The sequence below is a fragment of the Lissotriton vulgaris genome, chromosome 6, assembly GCF_964263255.1.
Source record: "Lissotriton vulgaris chromosome 6, aLisVul1.2, whole genome shotgun sequence".
Classification (NCBI taxonomy): Eukaryota; Metazoa; Chordata; class Amphibia; order Caudata; family Salamandridae; genus Lissotriton; species Lissotriton vulgaris.
Genome location: NC_141694.1, coordinates 889,804,717 through 889,825,723, shown reverse-complemented (window position 1 = coordinate 889,825,723; position 21,007 = coordinate 889,804,717). Strand labels below are relative to the sequence as shown.

Sequence of the window (21,007 nt, the reverse complement as noted above, 5' to 3'; positions counted from 1 at the left end):
AAACCCACAAACACATGTGAGATATCTAGCCTTACTAACACCAGTCAACTCCCAGAAACACTGGTGGAACAGGGAAAGAAATGTCCTGCTGTGTACCAACAGGTACCTGCGCTCCGAGTTGGCCAAGTTGTGTGATCACATAAAAACCGTGCCCCGGACCCATCTTCACCACACTGTGCACCACAAGCTGGGTCGGAACAGAATAACACCAATCATTCTTGCAGAGCTGCACACACTAGGCCGCAGGCTGAAAGCAGAGAAGCTGTACTTGGTGCAGATACCGAAGAGAGAGGCCTCGAACTGCGTGGACGGAGGGTTGGAGACAGAATGTTGGTGTCTGCACATTTTTCTGCCTCACTATTGTTTGTCCTCTACAGCTCTCTCATTTTCCTCCTAGTTTCCCCAGGCGGATTTGCTGACTGCAGACGTGAAAACTGAAAGCAAAGCTATAAGAACCCCTTGCAGTGGGAGAAGGCTTCCACGATGTGGGTGTAAGTGGGCCTAGCTCACACCACACTGTGGGGGCCATAGGCGATCCATAGAGTGGGAAACTCTGGGAGTAGCGTGGTCCTGGGAGCTGCACACGGGCATCGATGTCGTTGTCTCTGGATCTAGAAAACTCACCGCTGTCTGCCCACTCGCCTCCTCACATCTTCACAACCTTCTCCTAACACAACTATTGGCGTACTCAGATTCATGTGAGGTAAAGCGGTGTTCACACCTGCACCTGGACCTGTTACGTTGTATGTTTTGTTTTTCAGCAGTGGGATCCTTTTCGGTATTTGTTTCAAGTGCAAACATGCAATATTGCCATTTTAAGGCTGCGAGTGCGCGCGCTTGCATGTGCCAGTGTGTGAGTTGTAGGGCGCCTGATAACTTTGTTTAACAAGCATTTGCAATTTAATAGTTCCAATTGCATTTCAAATGCTTAAGTTTAAAACTGAGCGCGGCTCCACTTGAAGGACACCGCACTCGTTTTTTATTTAACTTTAACACTGAGCGCGGTGTCCTTGAAGCGGGCACTGCGCTCAGTGTTAAAGTTAAGAAATATATAAATAAACAGAGCACAGTGTCCGTAAAGCGGCGTCACGCTCAGTTTTAAAGTAAAAAAAAAAACACCAACAGAGCGTGGTGTCCCTGAAGTGGACGCCGCGAAAATGTAAGTAAACAAGAACACAAGCAGCTGTCGCCACGCCACGCCATTATGCTAATGAAAAAAGAAAGTGCTCACCCAGTAATTAGAAGACACTGTGTCACACAGCAGAGTAAAAGATCCAGTCCAGGTGGGCGGGGCGAAAAGTGGACAGGGTGGTAACCACGAGGGACTAAAAAGTCTCCAATACAATTGTCACACTCCGTTTAGCATAATTATTGACGCCAAACGACGCACACCAATGGAAATTACAGGCAGAGCCGAAAGTCAACTTCTGAAACTGTACTGATTCCAAGAAGCCCTCGCAGAGCGAGCAGCGCATACACGCTGCAATGCCAGGAGAGACCTAAAAAAGAGAGCAAGAGAATGTAACAGTGTCTGAAGGCTGGACCTGGCACCTGACCTGTACATGCACTCTGCTTGCTATTCAAAACCAAAAGTTACTTTTATGACAGTAAGAATCATATTTTCCTAAGATGTACATTTAAACTATATAGGGTTTATTTACCACTCCTACATTCACTTACTGCTATGAATCACCTACATTGTTACTTTAAAATAATATGAGATTGTTACTATTTTATTTTATTTTTTGTAAGCATATTGCCACCAACTTTACTCTGCTTTGACTTTGTTCCCTTCTTTTCCTCATTTTATTTCTGGGGCACATGCTTGCAGTAAAAATTTTAAAAAGTAAACCATCAGACCACATTTCTAAGGCCAGACCTGCTTGGCTTTAGCAATGCGTGTTCAATAGTCGTGTGATTATCTATTATGATACAGTGGAAAGTACTTTCACTCTAAAAGGCTGATTTCCAAAATATCTGAAGGGTGAAGGCAGTAAATAAATATGTGCCCTGGGATGTGCCGTCAGATGAGATTAGTTAGCATGCCATTACTGAATACAGTTCAGTCTCATGCTCTTCTAATTGTATTTTGGGGTGAAGTTAGGTATGGATATATGCAAGAAGACTGGAATGGGTGGTTGTTTGTAGGACTGGTGTCTGTTTGGATGAGAATTCTTATTAGTTCTAATTAATTCTCAATAATAAGAACAGTATCAATAACAAAGATCAGAGAGTGTTTGTGGTTCCTATAAATATTTTTGTTTAGATCCATTAAAAAACATAAGAAATGCAGCAATCCATTGCAGAAATTTCAGGAATTATTTGCAGTGGGTTTCTTGAAAGGCAGTCTGATGAGCTGGTAGACGGTATTTCATGCCATGTTTCCATTTCATTAGTATTCTTTTGTGATCCTTTTAGTGATTTCTTGAAAATGCTGGATTTCCATAGGCTGGCACAGCCATCAGTGGCAGCCAGCATGGATCTGGGGTGGTGAGCCGGGGAGTGAGGGGCTAAGGGGGTGTAAATAAAGAAAAAGACACCTACCTTCTCGCCGTTCTGTCCCACATCATCAGAAAGCAGCCAGCCTCTCCTGAGCCAATCACAATGCTGTAATGCTGGGAGCATGGGCATGTCCTCCACCCAGGTTGTAAAGGCAGCCTGGGTGGAGAACATGCTAAGAGAGCATGACTATTTGGCCTGCCCGATACTTCAGCGTGCCCACCACTCCTCCCCTGCTCTGCTCTGTGAGTAGAGCAGCCCCGCCCTAATGCTGCCACAGCAGGAAGAAATAAAATTATAATAACATCAAGTTATTATCATTCTATTTTTCCCTTCTTTCACTGGGCGACACTCCTTCGCCTTAGCGAATGCGCCACCACTAACAGCCATTTCAAAATTTTTCTCGAGTGACTTTAGGATAGTGTCATGCTAGATATTCTTGCAAGGTGCAAGTGGATGCTGTGCAGAGTACAGAGGGCTGAGAAAGTATAATCAAAGCCATAGTTTGTAGGATGTCAATGTTTACAAAGTAGAGCGTTTACTGGTTAAGGTGCGACAGAGCAAAGTTGTGAATATTGGTGAGTACTTTTTTTTAGAAAGTGTATATTATTCAGTTCTTTGATGTATTCTGTTTAAAAGTGCAACATTGAACTACATTGTCAGCAACTGCGCAATATTCTTTGAATACATAATCTAAAAATTCTATTAGAATAATAAGATAACATAATCTAGTCCAGCATGTATTTATTGTGTTTTTTATTTGTCAAAGAGGAACTGAATGAGTGACCTTCTACGCAATAGCACAATGCTTGGGCTAGAGAAGGGGACATCAGCCCAATACATTGACATATTAGTTCTGTTGAACCATGGGGTTAAGGCTGTGTTTGGAGCTATTGATTGGGTGGTTAACCAATGAATGATGGCCCCAGCATTTAAGCTACATGATCAGTGGACTTGTGAAACAAAAATCATCACTATATGATTTTCTTGAGGGAAAAAGAACATACCCAACTTCAATTTGTAGAAAAATGGGGATGGGCCTTCTCTGAGTATCCTCAACTCATGAATTACAAATTAAGACTTGGCGAAACTCGTAGAGTTTTACTCCCTGGAATTGCACAAAGTTGCAAAAAAACTGTGAGATCCCGTAGAATTCCACAAGTGGGAGAAGGTAGGCACTTCCCACTACTCGCGCTGTGATTTAGCAATGGGAGCTCATTCCACACTTAAAAATAAGCACAAACTGCGCCACATGGCACACCAGAGTTTGCAACTTCTCAAGTTGATTTTCTGCTTCTTGAGTAGATTTTATACTCGAGCAGCAATTTTCTGCCCACGAATGGTCGTGACCACCTGTGACTGCCAGCGTAGGAGAAATCTTACTGGGTGCCCTCTGACCAAAATTGCAACAGGCAGTGCCAAATCTTGCTCTCCAACTTGCAGTTTTCAAGTCACAAGTGAGAAAAAACTCAGTCAGTAGTTGGCTGGAACTCCACGTTACGAGTGGCCACAATTCCGTCAATTCTGCCGGCGAAGCAAATTGTATTACGAATTAAGGGCCAGATGTATCAAAGGGTTTTGCCCATTCTGTGTCTACGGGGAAATGGGTTGATACATATCTGATATGTAATCATATAGTGTCTACACCTGATCCAAACTGCAATAAAAAAATATGTAAATTATAGCTAAATTTCAATTCTTTTAGATAGAGATCTGGAATGGTCAGAGTCAAGTAAGCTATGGAGCAAGCTTTTAAAGTGGATAACCAAGCAAACCTCATAAGATCACGATTAAATACAATGTAAAAACAATATCAGATACTATTTAGTGACAAGTCCTGAACGAAAAGCTGTTCCTCATTGGTAAAACAAAGGCCTCTCGGAGTTCGAGGGGTTTGAATTCACTCGGGTTCTGAGAGGCCTTTGAAAATAACATTGGAATGTTGCTTTGCTTGCCTTTACCGGCCCGTAAAGGCATGGAGCCCTCCATTGTCGTCAATGGAGCTCCCAACATTCCAGTGTTCTAATACTGATTATTAGAAAACTGAGAATTCTTCATCTATCTCGTGTGGCAGATAACAAATTCAATTGTCAGCACACTACTCTATGCATTAAACAGAGCATTTTTTAACAATATGTTTAAATGTTTGTAAATGTAAAAAATGAAGCAAGTGTTTTTAGACTAACTACAGTTATAAGAGTTTTAAACAAAGTTTATTGTTGATGGTGGCACAATGATGCTAACTTTAGATGTTTTAGAACTGATCGCTTATAGTATTAAAGTGACACATAAGATAGAAATAATGATTAAAAATACAGTATGCCTTTAAGAGCATAAATCAAATAACTGATAAACTTGAAAGGTAAAACATGATGAATGATGTCAGAGGGATTAGGGAGTAGGTGACCCATAAGCAGAGCTAATCAAAGAGAGATAGTTTGTTGTTTTCAAGGTGCAGTTCTATGTACAAGAGTTGTAGTATTAGCAGTAACACTAGTAGCAATAATAATATTACTGCTACTGTGACTACTACAACTACCACTAATATAAAAATGAATAAAGGAAGGAAGAAGGAAGACAAAGAAGAAGAAGAAGAAATGGAGAACAAAGAGGAAGAAGGAAAAGAGAAAAAGAAGAATATGTAGAAGAAAAAAGGAGGCAAACAAAAGGAAAAAGAGGAAGATGAGGAACGAGAAGCAGACGAACAAAAGAGAAAACAGATGAGAAGAAAAGGCAGAAGAAAATTATTTAAAATAATAATTAGAAAAAGCATATGAAGAAGAAAATGGAGGAGAAAACTAATGCATTCATTTATATAACAGACATCACAGAACTGTCATTAAGAGCTACATTATTAAAAGTGCCACAGGAATGCAACAAGCATGAGTGCATGCTTTCTGCTTCTCTGGATATTTTGATATTACAGAAGGGGCTGCAGATGCTTGTGCCGTGATTTCAGGGGTTGGACTGACTGTTCAACATTGAAGTGGTGCACAGTCAGTGTCCCCCTGAAGAGCGCCCCCTTGAAATGGAGCAGAGGAGGTCCCATGGATGTCAAAGTATCCCCTTGCAGGTAAGTACAGTCACTCACTGCACCCTTCTGTAAGGGCATCTCCACCACCTTTTCCAATGCTGGCAGGATCACTGCTGGCTCAGTAAAAAGCAGATGCTGGCTTCAAACAGAAGGTCCATGTATCGCTAATGCGCTGATCAAGGGCAGTTGTGAGTTTGCAGCTATACTTGGGACACGACATTTGTTGTGCTAGTCTGTGTCGAGAAAATCCAGTTGAAGGCGTGCCTTGGCACAGACCGAGGAAAAGCACCTTAACTGTACTATGGGTATTTTGACTGTTCGAGACTGTGAAAACTGTTTGAGACTGTGAGAACCTGAAGGTAGTTCTAACTCTAGAAAGCAACCACCTACTTCCCACATTAGTTTTAGCACTTGTAAACATCTGATTCTTGGCAGTTCTAGTCTGTCACTTCATGACAAGAAGAAGTCTCAAAATAAATCAGAATCCAGGGGTCACAATATGGAATTGTACCAGATTACCATTGTTTTTTACTTTTATTTTATTTTACTGAGTTTTATATAGCACAAACTTGACTCAAGTCGGGGATCAGAGCACTTACATAGCACCTGTTGCATTAAGGGAGGACACATTCATTTTTTTAAGGCACGGAGAGATTAAGTGATTTGCCCAGATTAACAGGATGTTCAGCGTCATTGCCGAGCTCGGACACAGGTACCCAGATTCTAGGTCGACCGCCCTAGCCGTTAGGCCAACTCCTCTCCCCGTTGTGAAATCCAAGGAAACAATTCAGGTGTCAGTGAAAGCACTATGAGTTTATTATGAAGTAGAAAGCATTGACAAAGACCCCATACACCACCTGCAGACTCCTCCTTGCTCCTTTTCTCTCTGACCTCACCATTCTAATCTCCAACAACCTCATAAAATTCTAGAATACCACACACCTCCCCACACAATATACAATATTTACACAATATTTACACAAAGTGAATAAATAGAAAACATTACTGTAAAGAAAACATAAATAAGAGAACCTCGTTCCCACACACCAGCAACACATATTTAACTTGAGAAGATAGTACATCCTCTAAACCTAATCACACAAATAAAAAGGCCTCTTTCTCGCAGGTTGGCTCTTCCTCATACCTTCAGCTTGAGAATTTGGCACCTGCATGTCAAACTCAGGTTGCACAGGATGGCATTTGGCTGCCCTTCCTAAATTCCAAATCTTATGATCAACAGTCCGAACCACATTCTTGAAAACTTTAATCACTTTCAGTGGTTGACTAATTTTTAAATGTTAGTTCCATCTTTCCTTGGAGACCTGATCTTTACTCAATTCCCAACTTGCTGATCAATTACTTTTGCTCCTTTAGGCATGTCTTTCCTCTTTACCATCTTCTCCCTCTCCTACTCTCTTTCTCTCTACATTCATCACCAGGTTCAAAACTACTGTCCACTTCCCCACGTTTATCATCCACCCAGGGGGGTAACAGAACACTGTTGCCTGTCCTTCTTCCAAACAATGAAAACTGTGTGACGCCAGTAGAGTAATGTGGGGTAAGCCTATATTCTCTCAATTTATTCTTCAATGTAACCTTTCAATCTGCACCACACATCAAGGACAGAGGTATATCTTTCAGCACTTTATTAAAAGCACTCAATCATTCTGTTGGCTTCTAGATGATACAACACTGTTTTCTTATGCTTTACGCCTCTTGCAGGCAGAAATTCCTCCATTATTCTGGTTGTAAGTTGGACACCATTGTTGGTCAACAAAAAAGAGGGAAAACTCTCTCTCTCAAACAGTTCGGCAAGAAAGTTAATCACCTCGCTAGTTTCAATAGAGTTCCCTAATTTCATCTCTGGCCAAAGGGAATATATGTTCATGCAAACAAGGACATACGTAAACTGAGATGTAATCCTAATGGGACCCAGAATATCCAGAGCAATATCCACTCAAGATCTTTAGGCTGGTTCTCGTACTGCCATGGGCTGAACCCCGCATTTCAACGCTTTATCACTACTAGCACCTTCCATGTAATTTCTCATAATCCTTTCTACCAACAGGTCCATGCCCAGCCACCAGCACCCTTCTTGGACTCTTTCTTTGGTTTTCAATGTCCCCATGTAACTTTCATGAGCATTGTCTTATCAACCTTTTTCTCAGATTACTCGGAGGCACCAACCTACTACCCCTCATGACTAACCCATGAATAAGAATGAGTTACTCTTTGACTTGCCAAAAGGCTTTCATATGCTCCTCACAGCCGTTTTTAAACCAACTCTTATACATCATCTTCTTCACTTTCTATAAAGTTGTATCTCCATCAAGCTCTCTCCTCCATTCTTCTTCTTGGACAATGCCCCTGTGATAAAGCAAACGTTGATTTCCACATCACAAACCTCACCTTCGAAAAACATATCACACGTTCCATCATTATCAGACTGGCACCATCTTGAGAATTAATTAGCCACTGAATTTCGCATACCAGGAATGTACAACAGCACAAATTCAAACTCCTGAGAGCCATAACTCATTTGCGAATTCTGCTGGAAATAAAATCCACATCCTTTTTCATGAAAACTTCCCAGAAAGGTTTGAGATCAGATTTGATTTAAAGTGTGTGTGCCCTTAGAAATGTTCTAAGCCTCCTCACTGCCAAGTATACAGTAAGGGCATCTTTTTTATAACGTAATAGCTACGTTCTTCTCCTCTCAATCCAGGAGAGATAAACCAAATATTTTTCATTTGCCCCTCAGATTTCTGCAAGAGAATGGCCCCTAATCCTTTCAAGCCGGCATCAGTCATCAAAATATTCTGATCACAGGATTCAAAACTACTCAGGCATGAGGCTTTGTCCAAACAATGTTTAATGTCAACAAATTCCTTTTCCCACTCTTGACACCAAAAAAGCTCTTTATCCTTTTTTAGCAAACCTGTCACAAAACTGCTCCTTTCAACAAATTCAGGCACAAACTTACTGAAGACTTTAGCCATGCCCAGAAACTTTATCAAGTTGTCCTTAGTCTTTGGAGAGAGTACATTCTGGATAGTATTTACAAGTTCCTCTTTGGTGAGGATTCCACTACCAATTACCAAATGCCCAAGGTACTCTCTTTCCACCACATTGAATTTGCACTTTTTGGGTTTCAGCGTTAAGCCCCTATCCATCAATCTGTTCAAAAGCTCACATAGCCTACTGTCATGCTCTTCTAAACTCCTCCCATAAACGAACACATCAGATCTTAATTCCTTCAACACCCTTTAACACGTTTTCCAAAGCTCTTTGAAGTACTGAAGGAGCAGATATTAACCCAAAGGGCATTCTCAAAAACGTATACATTCTGTTACAAATGCAATTAGCTAGTTCCTGAGATAAAGGGAGTAACCTGATATGAAGGTAGGTGGAAATCAGAACCGAAGTGGAAAAATGTTTTGCTCCACTCAGTGAACACAGCATCTCTGTAATATTAGGTAGGGGATAATGGTCTATGAACATAGACTTGTTCAGGTGCCTAAGATCAATACATAACCTTGCTTCGCCATTGTCCTTCCGTGCAATAACCATGGGAGCTAATCACTCTGTCACCTCCTTCTCCAAAATGATTCCACCATCAACCAATTTCTCTAAGTCCTTCTTGATACCATCTCTCCCCCTTTAATGAACTTAGCAAACTTTCGCAACCTTAGGTTGAGAATTGGGTTTGACAAAATTCTTAGATGCCACAGAAATCTCACCATCCTCAACAGACTTCCTAATTTTAACTGAAGGTGTTTTGTTGGAATCAAAATACACTAACAACCCTTTTTGATTAACCCAACTTATTAAAGAGTCACCCTTGATTTAAATATAGATGTTTCTGTGAATTATCCTTTCCTTGAATTCTATGGTTACCAATAATCCAATAACTCTATGGGTTTTACCTCCATTAACCTTTCAGTTTTATGTCCGGCTTGAACACTTTAACTTTCCCTCTCAAGTTTTTCTCATAAAAATCTTTAGGGATCAAAGTCACCTTTGCGTCTGAGTCAAACAGCATCCTGACTGATACACCATTCACATTCACAACCTCAAATAGACCATCACTCCCCTCCTCCTTGATTTGTAAAATTACTTCTTCACATTCCATCATTTCTAATACACAATCAGCTTCTTTCACTCTCTTAGATTCATGCTCAGCTCTACAGTATTTTCGAAATAACCCTTCTTTCCACAAGTTTTACAATATACTTTTCAGCTAGGGCAACCTTAAAAATCGCATGATTACCTATTATCCCACATCAGAAGCATTTACCTTGGAATCTATTCACATTCTTGATAGGTACAGTACTTTTTATCCCATATGTATAACAGTAGGATCATCCCCACTATCATAGTGGATAGTATCCTTACAAATGACATCAACATAAGCTTTAGAAGGTTCCTATGTCTTCGCCATTGTGATAGCCTCTAAAAAGATGGATTGTCTTTTTGCTGCATACTTTCTTTGGCTTTTTCCAATGCATACCCTAGTATGAACTGGTCACGCTATTGGCATTTCAATGAAACCCCAAAGTTGCATGTGGAAGCCAGTTTATGTATTGTTCCACAGATTCCCCAGAATGTTGCATACTCTTCCCTAAGTGGCAATGGTTGAGAGCCGTCGTACTAACTTTAGGAAGATAATGCAAATCCAATTTCTTCAGAGAGACTTCCTGTCCTCGGTACCTAAACAGTGCAATAAGAATGACGTCTTGCATTCAGCACTAAGAGAAGTACCACATACTCTTGCATAATGGTTTAATACCTTCTTCCATTTCTGCTAATGTATGGGTGGATTACTAGGAACAGAAATGAAAAATTGAGTTGCTTTTACATCTGCATGTTAAAATATGATCCAAGTCAAGACTGAGTTATAGACTGAGGAGAAATAGTTAAATAACAATACTGTACATATGTATATAAATAACTGCACCAGTATTCAGTATAAGCACCTGAGAATTCCTCAACCAAGCACCACCAGTCTCCATAGTGATACTTGAGATGACTTATACATATAAAAAATAACAGTACTGTACATATGCATACAAATGACTGCACTGGTATTCGAAATAAATACCCAAGTAACTCATCAACAAAATACCACAAGTATTCGCAGTGATACTCAGATTGATGAGTTTTCCCAAAGTAAAATTGCAGCCAAGTCCCATACAGGCCTGTGTCACATGATACAGGGAAAGTTACAAGCAGCCAAGTACCAAACAGGTCCACATCACGTGATGAGGGAAGAAAAAAAACCAAGTGTTTGCAATGCAATGGGGTTCGCATTATTAAAGTTTGAGCTATTGGCATTGGTAAATAATGCAACACCAATAGCTTAAACTTTAATAATGTGACGGTTTGGTCGGAACTGGCAATGCAGGGCAATAGAACGAAATAGAGTTTCTAGCGAGATTTAGAACAAACTATGGCATACTCTCACTAACACAGAAGTGATAGATACAAATATAAGAATGGCCACAGGAATTATGTGAATACGCAGCTGCTGTGTTTTCCGCATATACATAGTAATTTACTGCATTTGCCATATAAGTCACCATCTACTGCATAATCTGCAGAAGTTACCAAATATGCAGCAGCACGTTTTGTTGTGCAGTGGAAGTACCTTCGCAAGGTATTATTACTGCATCTGGATGTTATACTGGTACTAATGAGGTGAAACCTGCATCCAAACAGTGTTAATCATTTTATAAATGACAGTAATTAAATAATACTACCTCAAAATCTGCTGCATAATTTGTCTTTTACTTAATTTGGACAGCACCGGCATCCATTATGGTCCTCAACGCCAAGGCCCTGGAGTTAGCCGGGCGTTGGTTAACAGCATCTCTCAAGGTATAGAGCAAGAGACAACTGCCCAGCATTCGTAACTGCATGAGGACTGCAATCATTGGGGGTTCGCATTACTGCCCCATCTGTTACTACACAGACCAGTACAGGCATGCGTAAACTAGTCCCTATTCTACTGTCCAAAGTCACACACACAAAACAAAAAAGGCATCAGGGGAGTGTCCCAAACCTGCACAGGAAATGCGTTTAGATCGTCTCAGCTGCCCGTCCTTCCACAGGATTGTATCATGATATTATTATGTACCATGACTAACTTGAACAGAAACCGACCCTTCCTGGCACGCATCGCACCTGAACAGTTTAGCAGCGAAGTGAGTCATAATATAATATTCGGACGGGGTAAGTCAATATCTACGGAGCAGGATTGTACACTAATGAATGACTAATTACAGCTAACGCACACAAGCACGCGTGTCTGAAGAGGGCAGTTATGGGAGGCACGAGGCCTTCGGCATTTTAAGGGTATTCAGTCACTCAATGAAACAGAGGCATAGCCAGCCCTACGGCGAGCGATTGAAGCTCGATTGGGGAGGGGGGAATTGCTGCTCCGAGACAGCAGGTTGGGGAGGGGGGCAGGGGGAGCCGAGGTGGCGATGTGAATTGAAGAATTTCAGTAAACAAGCACTACACATCTTTAATTTCAGTCTGATCTGCCAGGCACAATTTAAGAACTTCAAGGCTTCAAAGGTATTTCAGTGCAATCAGAATACAGCGCATTCGTTCCTTACCACTCTTACACGAAGCGCCCTCAACAAAGGAACTAGTAATACGTAGGAGAGTTCAGAATGCCTCTAGCAGTGCCTTTTCACCACACAGTACGATCGCTTCTTGCTCAAACACAGCTACAGTTAAATGCCAAAGTAGCTAATCATGACAATTCCAATCATACTAAAAGCAGTCTTGTAATATTTTGTCCAGATAGTGCCACACAGACTTCACAATTTCAGAGTAAAAATAGTGCTACGAAACTGCCCGCTCAGCCCGACACTCACCTCACTCCATTTCTGCGCCTTGCTGAAGGCTGCCTCGGGAGTCAGCTCCTGCGGGTTGCTTCAAAGTGAAATGTATCCAAAGAAAACAGAAGCTCGCGAGTGGTGCGTGTGCACGCACCACTGCGAGCCATGGCCTATTGGTGTCTATTACGCGCACCAAGTGCGTAATAGACACCAATAGGCCATGGGCGGACCAATGCGCCCGCCTTTGGCCAATTGCATGCAGTCTTTTATAAAAAGACGCATGCAAAGGCCAATAGCTGCCCACAAAAAGAAAAGCACACACAAGAGCATGTGCGATTCCTAGGGCAGCTTCCAAACCCCGTTTTTCACCTACTAAAAGACTTGCGCTGGGCGAGTACTGCTGCGCGAGCCCTAATCAGAAGACACCAAGAATCGTCGGCTGGGCATGGATAGCAATTCTTCACACAATGGACTGTGGATACAAGAAGAAATCAAATTGCCGAAGGGTTGGTAAGTGTGGCACACATTCCAGAGGAGAAAAATCTGCGCTGCACACTGGCAGCAATCCATGCTTCGAGGGCCGTGGATGCACGTGCAGAACGCGCTGCCAGGGCTCAATCTAGAAAGATATGATCTTGCAAACTAACGGCCGAAGTGCCAAATAACAAATCGAAACAGGCCAAAGAGATAAAACAAAGTTGGTAAACATTTGTAAGCACATGAAAGTTGACCCATTTTCCACACAGGCTTGGCCCAGAAGGTATGCCAATGCAATGTGAAAGGAACAGAGAATAAAGTGTGCATATGTTGAGGTCCTTGACCGGTTCTTGTTTGCTTGTCACCAGTGTTAAATCCAAGGAATCACTTCAGGAATCAGGGAACGCACTCTGAGTTTATTTCAAAGTATGAGAACAGGGAGTGTACTGTTCCTATATGGGGATTAAGGTCTAAAGAGTGGTCAGCGGAGAGGAGTGCTCCTTTTAGGAACAAGGGCCCTCGCACACCCCGAATGGCATCAAATCCACAGTTAGGAATAGTAGTTCAAAATGTAACCACCATTTGAAGCCAAACAAAGGACTACTGCATATCCTAATAGAATAAAAAAGGCAATGTCTTTGAGCATACAAATCCAATGGTATAATCTTTAAATTGGGGATACCATTTTTACAATGGCTCCTAAAAATAAGAAAGAGGGATTACTGATTCTTCTCTGTGAAGATTGCCACATTTTACAAGGGTTTTATAGTCCGGGTAGTTTCAAGCTTTTCTTTCCTAGAGTTTTAGGTGCCTTGAATCATTACAAGATGCTAGGTATTCTGCAGGATTTTTATTATTTTGCAGCTTTCCCCTAGCCTGCTCTCCGCGACTTTTCTCTTCTTCCAAGCGAAGTCTGCTGCTAGGCCTGGGCTCTAAAGGACCAACTCTCCCTGTCCACCCTAAGCCAGGTTTGTTGATTTTAGGTATGCGCATATTCAAGCCTACTGTTCTTGGCCTCTTTACCCTACATTGTTGTGCGTAGGAACTGGACTATAGTGGACAACATAGTTCTGTCTATCTTACTGAGTCCCTTTATTGATTGATCTTACTTTTCCAAATGATTTAAAACAAATACTCCTTGCCCTGTCCTTTACCACCATCCACTGGCCCCAGCCAGCCCTACCCATTTTAGTTGGGTGAAACTCGTTGCTTGTTGGTAAATCTCACACTCACACCCCCCCCCAGCATGATTCACTGAGCTGCGCTGCTGATGTTTAACAACAACTAACAAGGGAACCCTTAAAGTCGAAAGGGACAAAGGGTAATATTGAGTTTTCAGAGACAATGGTCCCTTTCAGGAAAGAATAAGAAGGTGTAGCCGCAGTGCTGAAATCAGGATTGGGTCTAGTTGTGTACGATGCAGCAAGTATTACAATTTTATTACCATAGATAAAGACACAGATAATACAAAAAACATAAAGTGAGCTGAACGTGATGGGGCAACTGGAAATCAGCCGATTTCCTTACCTCAGACATGAAAAAAGTGACTTAGTGGTAAAATTAAACAATCAGTTAGTCACAATCAAAAAGACATCTTATGCTTCGCATGAATCAATAATACATGTGGGAGTCAAGATGTGGGTGTCGATGACGTTTCGATCCCCAACAAGGTTATGGTATCCTCATCTGGACTGAAAGGTCAAGAGATGCCTGAGAAAATAGCCGGAGAAGACCGGTGAGGGGACCTGGACCAGGAACCCAATGGAGCCTGAAGGTTGTAGTTAGAGAAGCCGCTGTACAAGTACTTCATATAATTAAGCGGAGATACGAAAAGGGCAGCAACATAAGTGCTGTGGCGTCAATGCGAAAAGTGAACCCAGAGGGACCCGGGGAAATACGGTTATGAGAGCCGCAGTAATCTGTAGCGCCTCTTCCGGCCGTGGATGCAAGATTCAGATGTCCGCATACCGGGAAGCCAGCACCTATAGAGAAGGGGTATGCACATTTGCTAAGTTCATTAGTCTGTGACTTCACATTGTTCGCTCTGCTCATGCATTGTCTCTTAGGGCCAAGTCAGACCATGATCTGACTCAGGCTTGGCTGTCCCTATGAATGTGGTGGCTTTTCTGCCTCTACTCTGCAATATTCTTCTTTACAAATGTAAGCCTTCCTTTTTCTCATTTCAATCAATCAATCAATCCATCAATCAATCAATCAATCAGTATTTGCAAAGCACATCACTGTCACCCCTAGGGGTATGTGGGCACTGATGGTGCTGTGTCTCGGTTGAAAAGCCAGGTCGTGAGTTTCTTTATGAAGTCCGCTAGGGAGGGTTCCATTCGGAGGTGGAGTGGCAGGTCATTTTAGGACTTTGCGGTGATGTAGAAGAAGGAGCAGCCCCGGCTGGTGTGGACGTGGGGTGTGTGTGCGAGTGAGGTGGAGCACAGGAGTCTTGCAGGCAGGTGTAAGTTCAGTCGATGGTTGATGTAGGATGGTCCATGGTTGTGTAGGGCTTTGCATGTGTGCATGAGGATCCTTAAATGGAAGTCCTTCTGGACGGGGAGCCAGTGGAGGTTTCTGAGATGGGGAGGGATGTGGGTCCTTTTAGGGAGGTCCGGGATGTGTCTGACTGTGGTGTTCTGTATGGCCTGGAGTTTTCTGAGGTTCTGGTGGGAATTACATGCAGAGAGTGTTGCCGTAGTCAAGGCAGCTGGTAACAAAGGCCTACGTGATGGTCTTTCAAGAGTTGATTGGGGTCCATCTGTAAATTTATCTGAGCATGCAAAGGGTGTAGAAGCAGGAGAAAGCGACTGCGTTTACTTGTTGTTTCATGGTCAGTTGGGGGACAAGGGTGATGCCAATGTTGCAGCACGGTCTGTCAGTGTGGGTGTTGGTGCAAGTTATGTTGGCCACCAACTGTGATCCCAAATGGAGGAGTTCTTTCAGAAGCTTTGTACTTCAGTTTTGTCTGAAGATTAGTACTTCAATTTTGTTGGAGTTAATTTGAGACAGTTGTCTCCCATCCAATTTCCCAAATTGGTCACAGCGTTGCAGAAGTTGGTTTTGGCACTGTTGGAGTCATTGGTGAGCGAGAAAATAAGTTGAGTCCGTGGGATCTGGAAGAGGTATGGTGCAGCGACCAGGGTGGCTGACTCTAGCCCACGGGGGCTCACAGTTCAATCCCCGGCACCGTTGGCAGGTTAGCCCAGCACCTTGTGACTCTGGCCAATAGATCGCTTAATCTTCCTGACGGCACCCAGTGCTGGTACACCTCGCCTGAGGTAGCTGCTCACTATATAAATGGTGGTATGATTATTATTTATTACTTTTTGACATCTGGAAGGGGGTCATGTAGATGTTGATGTGGGGATGAGGGATGACCCTTGGGGAACGCGGCATATGATGTCCTTGTGTGCGAAGGTGAAGGGGGGTAGTTGGATGCTCTGTGTGTGTCCTGTGAGAAAAGATGTGATCACTTGAGGGTGTTTTGTTATATCCCGATGTTGTAGAGTTTGGCGATGAGGGTGTGGGGGGAGACGGTGTTGAATGCAGTGGAGAGGTCGAAGAGGATCAGGACCACAGTTCCTCTGTGGCCAAGGAGCATTCTGATGTCATGTGTGGTGGCATTCAGCACTGTCCTGGTGCTGTGGTTGGCCCGAATAATGCTCTGAGCTGTCTAGTAGGTGGTTTTGTTCCCAGTATTCAGTGAGCTGTTGGTTGATGACCTTCTCGAGTACTTTGGCTGGGTAGGGAAGCAGGGAGATGGGTCTATAATTTTTTAGGCTGCTGGGATCAGCGGAGGGTTTCTTAAGGAGTGGTATGATGGCTATGTCTTTTCATTTGTCCAGGAAAGTTGAGGTGGAGATGGAGGTGTTGAGGGTGCTAGTGAGTTCCATGCTGATTATGTTATTTCCTAGGTTGAAGAGCTGTTGGGAATAGTGGGCTGTGTATAGTGCTCTGGGGGCCTGCTTTGAACTTCACAAAAACTAAAAATGTAAAAAATATTACTGCCAAAATGTGAAGCAAATTAATTTACCTTTATCAAACATTATTACATCCCTATGATGTAATTTTACGTGTGAGAATTTCCACTCATAGGGGGTGGACAGTGAGCGTTCCAGGAGGGATGAGCCTTGAAAAGGATTTAAATATCCAAAAACACTGACCTTACCTGAAATCTGGATGCACTCATAGATCGCTTCCAACAGCAACATGTTTTCTACCTACCTTGTGGAGCCCTAAAGCACTATGCAGCATAAGTATGTGTAGTGCATACTATGAGTGTTGAGCGTGACTTTGAGAGCTGTAGAGTATGGTGACAAGTGCATAGCCTCTATCAGGCAGTACACAATACAATACAACACAACACAATACAAGTCTCAGAAACGAATTGATTTCTCTTCGCTGCATTAAACATTTTCATTGTAATATTAATGCATCAAAATGAAAAGCAACTGCTGTAGCAGGCTATAAAATAGAAACATTAGTCTCGCCCCTAGATGGGTTTAAATTCCTAGGTCTGGCTCATTATCGATACATTTGCAAACCACAATAGAATGTATGCTAATTATTCAGCAGCAGTAACGGGACAGAATGTATACCATTCCCGATGTAAAAAGACAGGATAAAACAGATTTTAAACATGCATTGTGCGGGCTTAACAATTATCTAAAACCACGTATCCACAAATGGAAAATTCCAAGCAGCATTCCCCAATGCACTGGCTCGTTATATATTACATCATATATTTCTAGTCACGGCGATGCCCCGTGCACGTGTCCCAGCTCAATCCACCACTATGAATGTCTTTCTGTTGCTGTGACTAAACCACCAAAACGCGGATTGGCTGTGAAGGGACAGCTGTTGAGTTTCACCGGAGTCCCTTTCACAGCGTCGCCGACGGACTCAGCGGGGTAACTAGTTGCAGACCCATAACCACAACACTCGGCGACTATAAGGACACGAATCGAACCGCAAAGTTTGTTGTGAAAGGACAATTTTCGGGTCGTTCGTGGCTGAGATGGTGGGGCCAAACACCCTAGATTCAGTGGAGGTAGCTGAATTGCCAAGCGCAACTGGTATATTCCATATCACAGAACGCCATACATTACCATTATAACACAGCCTGGCGTGACATGCCATGCCATATCATGGCATAGCATGGCATAACATAACATAACACTCTCATGGGCACACAAAAACTTGATACAAATCGGAGCGCTTCACCACCTAGCTAGGGGGTATGAAGCATACAATAAATACATAAATAATACAAATGGACTACCCGAGAAGGCACTTTAAGCCTCACAAGGGGGACAAATAGCAATACAGTAAAAAACATAATATAATGTAACATAACACATAATAACCACAATAGCATAACGTGACTTCACATTACAGACCGTGACCAAGTAGGATTAACCATTTTTACTAGAAACACTGCTTATGAAATTAACAACTTCAGTTAGTACCAGATACCCCCGTTTTAATCATTCGTGCCCCGCCACCCTTTCACGGTGTACCGGCAAAATACAACGCATGCCAGGGCCATGCCCCGGTCACTCACTGTGCTTCTGCTGCGCCGAGGTGTTCCGCGCGCCTGCACCACCCTCCACACACGCAGCTACCAACTGTGAGCGCGTGCAGAGAGCAGCTGTTTCCTTCGTGGCCGGGCTGTGCCCCTCAGCTGGTCACGTGCCCCTCCGCTGACAGACCCCGCAGCTCCGCCAAGGGGGGGCCGGGATCTGAAAATCATTATTGTCTTCCTTGAAAACTCCGCTGGCGCAGACGGCGTTTCTCTCTTTGCACCCAGTAGCCACCAACTAACCAGCAAGAAAGTCACAAGCTGGCAGCTCACTGGGCAGGAATGTCAGGAAGCTTGGTGTGTGTTGTGCAACTGATCGCTCAGCTCGAACAAAGTGATTGGTTGGGACTCTAAGGCTAACCCCTTTTGTAACGAAAATTCCAATTATGCATGCGTTCCTATCTCGAAATCAAGCGCCCGAATACCATTGTCATGTTACATATATTTATATTGAGCTTTCAATGCCCCTTGCAACCCTCGTGTACAGTTCACCTAGTCTGCGAGCCTTCTTTGCCGCAGGTTCAAAAGGTGCCGCTTATTGTTTCAAAGGTGCAGCATACTTGGTACAATAAGGGCCAGATTTCCAAAGGGTCGTGCAAAGTGAGACAAATGGGTGCAAACCCTTGAAAGGGTAATTTCTTCGCAGCGTATTTTACGCTGGAAAGGTGCAATATTCTCAGCATAGATAGTGCATTGAGCTGCCTTAACTAATTTACGTCAAGGGGGGACATTACATGGGCAGATAAGCACACGCACCAATAGTTTTTGATGCAAAGCCCGATCTACTAAGACAGCCATCCAAAACTTTGGGAATTATTTACAAGAAACTGAAGCATCTGTATAGATGGGTCAGTTTCCATGCACCTGCTGTGAAACCCTTGTGCCACCATGGATGTGTCGTATTTACTATACGGCGCACCATGGTGCAATGACTGACGGATGCGTCAGAAATATTGAAGCATCTGTCGGCGCAAAAGTCACGCATTGTTGGAGTCGTGTCGCAAGCACGATACAACTCCAACAATGCATGAGGAAGCCTGTTTCTAATATACTGCGTCACTCCTTACGCCTGCTCCAAGATTTCACTGCATAATTTCTAGGAGGCTTTCCAGAGTGGGAACGCCTACCCTGCATACATTATACTTTGGGCTCCCGGTTTTATGTTTTTTTTTTTCCTACATTTCCGTCTGTATTTAGCCATTTTTATTTTTGGTCAACTTTATCTGTGTTTATCCATATTTATTATGGGTTTTGTGAAAAAAAGAAAGCTGAAACTGGTATATTTCCACATCTATTTAACCAATAAATATGCAGTCAAGCTTGAATGCTTGCCAGGTTTCAGAGATATGAACACCCACAGAAGATAAATCAATGCACTTACATGAAAATATGAATATTTCAGTATCTGCTTTGTGCATATCTGCTGCTGTTTAAGTCTCTTTACTAAAAATTATTTTTTTTAACCCCCTTACCTATCAATCCACACAGTTATCAACCTGGCAGTCATTGCAAAGTGTCTTAAGAATCACTCAAAAGGCACCCAATTTCTGTTTTTATTCACATTTAAAAATAAATACAGACAAGAAAATAAATGGTTTTCTGCCTGTATTTATTTGTAAAAAAACAGTAAAAATGGAAAACAGGGAGCCTTAATTATACCTCACGCAGGTATTATGTGGCGCAGGGCTTTACAAGGTGACGCATCTCCCTAGTTGCGTCACGTTATAAATGGGCCGCAACATGGCGCATTGTTCACGTCACCGCTGCATCACAAAAAGTTATGACACAGAGGCGCAAAAGTGTTGCAAGGGGCTTGTATATCTGCCCCTCACACCTTCAGCCCTTTATGAGCTGTTAAGAGGTGCTTGTCGGTGGCATAAAGGAAGGAGCTGCCGCTTCAGGAGCAGGGAATTCTATTGAGATGCAAACAGCTCTGAATGTTTCTTGTCTATGCAAATTGCACATTCCCTTACTGCCCAAGGACCCAAAAATCTTCGGTCCAACCCTTTGTTAGACCCTGGAGTTTGCTAATAATGAGGATAGCAGTGCAGTGAAGGAGAGCAGGGGTTTTCCATCTGCCTGGGTGTTTGTCAACTGCAAATGGAGAGAAATGTGGCCCTCGATGTTGTACCAATGCCTCTTGCTTCAGAGGAAAGAACACCTGCATGCAAAAGTCTAATTCAGTTTTTGTTCACTGCAGATCCGGTTGAGCCCCGAAGCTACAAGTTTGAAGTTTGGATAATGGCGGACATGACCCCTCCCCCTTAATTGCAGATCTGGCCTCTGTGACATAAGTGCACCAGGGCTAAATTCGAATCATGCCTCTTTGTGAGAGTTAGGTAGACATTCCCGTAAACCTCCATACTGTAAAATATGTCAGGACAGGATTGTGCTAACTGAGGGATAAAAAAATAGATTTCCCATGCATAAGGAGTATCTGACCTATATTATGTTAGCATGATGCATCTATACGTACTCTCTTTTGCTTTCAAATATATGTATATATCTATATGCGCTTGCAGGGGGGAAAACGATTATTCGCTCCTTGCGTATCTATTGCTAACA

At 42.7% G+C, this 21,007-nt stretch overlaps 1 protein-coding gene across 2 annotated transcripts in view; it reads right to left on the bottom strand.

Moving 5' to 3' along the window:
• RASGRP3 (RAS guanyl releasing protein 3) overlaps nucleotides 1–18,674 on the bottom strand; it is a 643,233-nt gene extending 624,559 nt beyond the window's left edge. For both annotated transcript variants that reach the window (XM_086926878.1, XM_086926879.1), the window contains exon 1: nucleotides 18,425–18,674. The gene's annotated coding sequence lies outside the window, so the exon portion shown is untranslated. The remainder of the gene's footprint in view (nucleotides 1–18,424) is intronic.
• Between the last annotated feature and the right edge of the window lie 2,333 nt (nucleotides 18,675–21,007).